Source organism: Perkinsus marinus (assembly GCF_000006405.1).
Source record: "Perkinsus marinus ATCC 50983 genomic scaffold scf_1104296949390, whole genome shotgun sequence".
Lineage (NCBI taxonomy): Eukaryota > Perkinsozoa > Perkinsida > Perkinsidae > Perkinsus > Perkinsus marinus.
This window is the reverse complement of record NW_003209919.1, coordinates 1-6,081: the sequence shown is the minus strand read 5'-3', so window position 1 is coordinate 6,081 and position 6,081 is coordinate 1. Positions and strand designations below refer to the sequence as shown.

Sequence of the window (6,081 nt, the reverse complement as noted above, 5' to 3'; positions counted from 1 at the left end):
CCCTGTGTATCAAAGTGGCCGCATGTGTAAGGAAGGCCAGGATCCACCTCAAACTTGTACGAATAGGTTCCACAGAAACCCTCCCCGTTTTCGTCCGACCAATGACTGACCACACCGGGGACAACAACGATAGCATAATGGGACTACTTCTCCCATCCAGCACCACTTGTCACATACTTTACAGAGTAGCGAACAGGGGGGCCCGTGAGCCACATGAGAGGGCTTCTTGGACCAGAGGAATAGCGTCGGCCAGCTTGCTTCCTGGAACCGCGACCGACACACCAAATGGATGCAGTCCGAAGTCGAAGCCTACCCACCGCAAGTTGCGGTCTGCAACCTCTGGCAAAGTTGGCCTTTGTGATATGCAAAGGAAGTACCAAGAACCAACTAGAAGACTAGTGCCACCAATAACAGCACCAATACCATAATACCAATAATACCCATAACAGCTCCAATGCATCGAGAAAGTATCGCAGAGACACTATATTGTATAAGAGTATACCACATAATCGGCCAGAGATCTCTCTTTCAGAATCAGCATGCCAAACTTAGAGAAACACGAAAGAGTCTCGCCATATGTCATACGATGGCAACCCAGGCTGTGATATCTTTCGAACTCTCCCTCAGCGTTCATGACCCAGGCAGATTGACGGACTTAGCGTAAACGGCACCTCTGGTTAGTCTGCCATACCTTAAAATCGCAGTTCAGAACGTCGTTTTTATTTTAACAAACGCGGCCTCAAGGCCGAAAGCTGTTCTCGCGTAGGGAGCCCGTCTAAGTTGATATCGCCATAGACCTTGATGAGCTCCGAGACTCTCTCGGAATAGGTTACTGGAAAGTAGATCGAAGAATCCCTCATCGGCCTCGTCCAGGAATCTGGAGGGACGCAATCGTTTGGCTGCCGCAGCTGCGCCCTCAGAGTTTGCATTCGAGCTCGGAGAGGAAGTGGATGAGGTCTTCATGACGGGAGCTAGGCCGCAATGATCGCTGCACTGATCCAACAGGGTCCCACACGTGCCTTAGCTACAGCTCTCGATCGGAGGCCTTGAGAAGACCGCAACGTCACGAGGAGAGGAAACCGAAGTGGCTTATCGGGGTGTTGCCGTTGTCCTCGCCAAAGAGCTCGGAGCATACAGTCTTTCAGGAAGCTACATCCACCCTGGCTTGTTCCGGGAGAGGTACGATAGAACTGCCGCCTCCACCAGGCAGGCCGGGATGGACGTCATGGGATCAAAAGGAGCCAGCACGCTCACCAACAACTGATAGATGATAAAGTAAGGTATCAATAATCCTCACACTAACACTTAGGACAAGCAGCAACAACGTCGCACGAAATACACAGGTTCAGAGTAACTAGCTTCGCGGGCGAGCGCGTCACGGTCCTGTTTTTGCACCACTCTACACTCCACAAGCTTCGTGTAGGGTAACAAGCAATCCGAATTCCGCTCACGTATTCTGACGGATTGACCAATTACCGCCTAAACCATTTCGGAAGAGTATTCAACTTTAATATCAATCAAAGTGACTAGCTTCATCGCCCGATTAGTTCAGCTGGATAGAATGTCTGCCTACGGAGCAGATGGTCGTAGGTTCGAATCCTGCATCGGGTATACATTAATCTCACTTCCTCTTCATCCATTCTACGTCAACGAAATCGGGCATCCGATGTGAAGCTCCACCTAGTTTGCACAAGACGCTGAAGGCAAGCACATGAGATAGTGGTGCGCACCAACGGCTGTACCTGAGCAATCCGGATTCCGCTCACGCATCCTGAATCGGCCACTCGATGTGAAGCTCCAACTAGTTTGCACAAGACGCTGAAAACAAGCACATGAGATAGTGGTGCGCACCAACGGCTGTACCTGAGCAATCCGAATTCCGCTCACGTATTCTGACGGATTGACCAATTACCGCCTAAACCATTTCGGAAGAGTATTCAACTTTAATATCAATCAAAGTGACTAGCTTCATCGCCCGATTAGTTCAGCTGGATAGAATGTCTGCCTACGGAGCAGATGGTCGTAGGTTCGAATCCTGCATCGGGTATACATTAACCTCACTTCCTCTTCATCCATCCTACGTCAACGAACTCGGGCATCCGATGTGAAGCTCCACCTAGTTTGCACAAGACGCTGAAGGCAAGCACATGAGATAGTGGTGCGCACCAACGGCTGTACCTGAGCAATCCGGATTCCGCTCACACATCCTGAATCGGCCACTCGATGTGAAGCTCCAACTAGTTTGCACAAGACGCTGAAAACAAGCACATGAGATAGTGGTGCGCACCAACGGCTGTACCTGAGCAATCCGAATTCCGCTCACGTATTCTGACGGATTGACCAATTACCGCCTAAACCATTTCGGAAGAGTATTCAACTTCAATATCAATCAAAGTGAATAGCTTCATCGCCCGATTAGTTCAGCTGGATAGAATGTCTGCCTACGGAGCAGATGGTCGCAGGTTCGAATCCTGCATCGGGTATACATTAACCTCACTTCCTCTTCATCCATTCTACGTCAACGAAATCGGGCATCCGATGTGAAGCTCCACCTAGTTTGCACAAGACGCTGAAGGCAAGCACATGAGATAGTGGTGCGCACCAACGGCTGTACCTGAGCAATCCGAATTCCGCTCACGTATTCTGACGGATTGACCAATTACCGCCTAAGCCATTTCGGAAGAGTATTCAACTTTAATATCAATCAAAGTGACTAGCTTTATCGCCCGATTAGTTCAGCTGGATAGAATGTCTGCCTACGGAGCAGATGGTCGTAGGTTCGAATCCTGCATCGGGTATACATTAACCTCACTTCCTCTTCATCCATTCTACGTCAACGAAATCGGGCATCCGATGTGAAGCTCCACCTAGTTTGCACAAGACGCTGAAGGCAAGCACATGAGATAGTGGTGCGCACCAACGGCTGTACCTGAGCAATCCGGATTCCGCTCACGCATCCTGAATCGGCCACTCGATGTGAAGCTCCAACTAGTTTGCACAAGACGCTGAAAACAAGCACATGAGATAGTGGTGCGCACCAACGGCTGTACCTGAGCAATCCGAATTCCGCTCACGTATTCTGACGGATTGACCAATTACCGCCTAAACCATTTCGGAAGAGTATTCAACTTTAATATCAATCAAAGTGACTAGCTTCATCGCCCGATTAGTTCAGCTGGATAGAATGTCTGCCTACGGAGCAGATGGTCGTAGGTTCGAATCCTGCATCGGGTATACATTAACCTCACTTCCTCTTCATCCATTCTACGTCAACGAAATCGGGCATCCGATGTGAAGCTCCACCTAGTTTGCACAAGACGCTGAAGGCAAGCACATGAGATAGTGGTGCGCACCAACGGCTGTACCTGAGCAATCCGGATTCCGCTCACGCATCCTGAATCGGCCACTCGATGTGAAGCTCCAACTAGTTTGCACAAGACGCTGAAAACAAGCACATGAGATAGTGGTGCGCACCAACGGCTGTACCTGAGCAATCCGGATTCCGCTCACGCATCCTGAATCGGCCACTCGATGTGAAGCTCCAACTAGTTTGCACAAGACGCTGAAAACAAGCACATGAGATAGTGGTGCGCACCAACGGCTGTACCTGAGCAATCCGAATTCCGCTCACGTATTCTGACGGATTGACCAATTACCGCCTAAACCATTTCGGAAGAGTATTCAACTTTAATATCAATCAAAGTGACTAGCTTCATCGCCCGATTAGTTCAGCTGGATAGAATGTCTGCCTACGGAGCAGATGGTCGTAGGTTCGAATCCTGCATCGGGTATACATTAACCTCACTTCCTCTTCATCCATTCTACGTCAACGAAATCGGGCATCCGATGTGAAGCTCCACCTAGTTTGCACAAGACGCTGAAGGCAAGCACATGAGATAGTGGTGCGCACCAACGGCTGTACCTGAGCAATCCGAATTCCGCTCACGTATTCTGACGGATTGACCAATTACCGCCTAAGCCATTTCGGAAGAGTATTCAACTTTAATATCAATCAAAGTGACTAGCTTCATCGCCCGATTAGTTCAGCTGGATAGAATGTCTGCCTACGGAACAGATGTCGTAGGTTCGAATCCTGCATCGGGTATACATCAACCTCACTTCCTCTTCATCCATTCTACGTCAACAAAATCGGGCATCCGATGTGAAGCTCCACCTAGTTTGCACAAGACGCTGAAGGCAAGCACATGAGATAGTGGTGCGCACCAACGGCTGTACCTGAGCAATCCGAATTCCGCTCACGTATCCTGATAGCGCGCGGCGTAGCCGCGCGCCCTATCTCATGTTTTGCATATTCAGGATAGACCTAATGCGCATGTGATTCCTATCTCATGCGCAATCCCTACCTTGTAGACAATGATAGCGAGGGAGTTGAAGTCCTAATACAGGGAGGCGACGACCCAGAAGTGAATGATACTGTAATAACTCAATGAGGAACTCGTGTATTGCAAATTCCGATTTGGAATCTCTTCATCCAGGCTATGGGTAATGCTATGTCAAGCCATGCGAGCCACGCAGTCTCCGAGAAGCCTGTGATTGCAAATGTGTCGTCATGCAGCGCTGGAGCAGTCTCGAAGGTGAGGCCTGTATCTTCAATCTCTGATTATTGATCAATAGAAATGGCCGGTGAGCTCTAACACCTCGAAGTGTTGTCAGGAAGCTACTCCGCCAGCCCGCTCTGACTTGCTGCGCCTCACGGGGCCAGGATCGGCTAGTGAGCAGGATGGTGTGATATCTCAACTGCGTTGGGATAGCAACATACGATCGGTCGGTGATTTGCATAACATTGTCAGCAAGCGTGATGGCCTCGATACGGAGCGTCCGGCGTTTTATCGGATACGGTCCTTATCGACTGATGAAGCTTACCGAGAGTGGCAACGAACGGGGAGTCTGAAGACGCTCATCCATAATCTTAATGGCAGAGATTTGCTCCTATTTCTACCTTCGGGAGGAACGTGTCCTTCTTGTGGTGCTGTCTCCATCAACAGCACTAAAGAGGTCCGGAGTCCTAAGGCTGTTATCGAGAGCGATGGTACTGTATCAACACTCTACAGCACTCGCCAGAAGTGCTCAAAATGTCAAGCTTCCTTTAGCTCACTCAAGGAAGAGTATCTGCGGAGCCTGCCACGATCTGTACGAGGTACTTTCGAAGACCAGTATGTGATCGTTAGTACGCATACTATTGTAGCGAAGACTAGTGCCTATGCTCTTCGAAACGGCGGTTTGATAAGCCGAGAGCGTGAGACCTATAATGGTTTGATGATGGGAAATATTTCCCGACGGAGGGCGGTGCTTGAGCAGGTGCGGAACAAGTATAGATCTGGCACTCTACTGAATTTGGTGAATAATGGAACTCCGATATTTTAATACCTCTCCCAGAAGCACGTCTCACATATCATGTTGCTAAGCAGTTGATGGTTGTTGACTACCACAATAATAAGGAGTCTTCATGTAGAGAGAATCTCTCTGCACCCGTGTGCGGAGGACTCTATGCAGCCATCTCTCTGAGAGATGGCTGCATATCGTGTGCACAGCCTCCTCGCCCTCGACCATCACAGAGCCATTGGCTCTCGACTTTCCGGACAAGAAAGCACATACTTGGTCTGTATAACAGCCGATAGTGGGTATATACTCAACATTATCTTCGTCCTAGACACGAGTTTGGCGCATGTTGCAGAAGCACTAAAGGAGTTGAGAGGACGGGTGCCGTCTGTTTTAAATGTATATGTAGACCGGGGATGTTGTCAAACGGAAGGTTTGAATAATGCAGAGCTTATAAGATCAGCTGTCCAATGTGATAAAGTCATCATCAAATTAGATGCTTTACATGCGATGTTCAGACTGACACGGTCGGTCAGTCAAAATCATCGGCAATTCGGTAGATTCTGCCGTAAGATCTCCGATGCCATGTACATCTCCGATCCAGGGGGCATTGAACGACTTCAAGCACGGAGATTGCAAACGCACAAAGATGGGGAGAAAATAATTAAGGAGGTCTTACGCAAGAATGCTCGGCGATACATACCATCGGGTGACGTATTGCGTCAGCGTCTCATGGAGGGG

The 6,081-nt window shown here is 49.2% G+C and overlaps 7 non-coding genes across 7 annotated transcripts; all 7 read left to right on the top strand.

Moving 5' to 3' along the window:
- Positions 1 to 1,537: 1,537 nt before the first annotated feature.
- Positions 1,538 to 1,611, top strand: Pmar_PMAR025020. The gene has a single exon. It is a non-coding gene; the product is annotated as a tRNA-Arg (tRNA).
- A 362-nt stretch (positions 1,612 to 1,973) lies between these two features.
- Positions 1,974 to 2,047, top strand: Pmar_PMAR025019. Its single transcript has one exon. It is a non-coding gene; the product is annotated as a tRNA-Arg (tRNA).
- A 362-nt stretch (positions 2,048 to 2,409) lies between these two features.
- On the top strand, positions 2,410 to 2,483 carry Pmar_PMAR025018. The gene has a single exon. It is a non-coding gene; the product is annotated as a tRNA-Arg (tRNA).
- Positions 2,484 to 2,724: 241 nt separating this feature from the next.
- On the top strand, positions 2,725 to 2,798 carry Pmar_PMAR025017. The gene has a single exon. It is a non-coding gene; the product is annotated as a tRNA-Arg (tRNA).
- Positions 2,799 to 3,160: 362 nt separating this feature from the next.
- On the top strand, positions 3,161 to 3,234 carry Pmar_PMAR025016. The gene has a single exon. It is a non-coding gene; the product is annotated as a tRNA-Arg (tRNA).
- Positions 3,235 to 3,717: 483 nt separating this feature from the next.
- Positions 3,718 to 3,791, top strand: Pmar_PMAR025015. The gene has a single exon. It is a non-coding gene; the product is annotated as a tRNA-Arg (tRNA).
- A 241-nt stretch (positions 3,792 to 4,032) lies between these two features.
- Pmar_PMAR025014 lies at positions 4,033 to 4,105 on the top strand. Its single transcript has one exon. It is a non-coding gene; the product is annotated as a tRNA-Arg (tRNA).
- Positions 4,106 to 6,081: the final 1,976 nt, after the last annotated feature.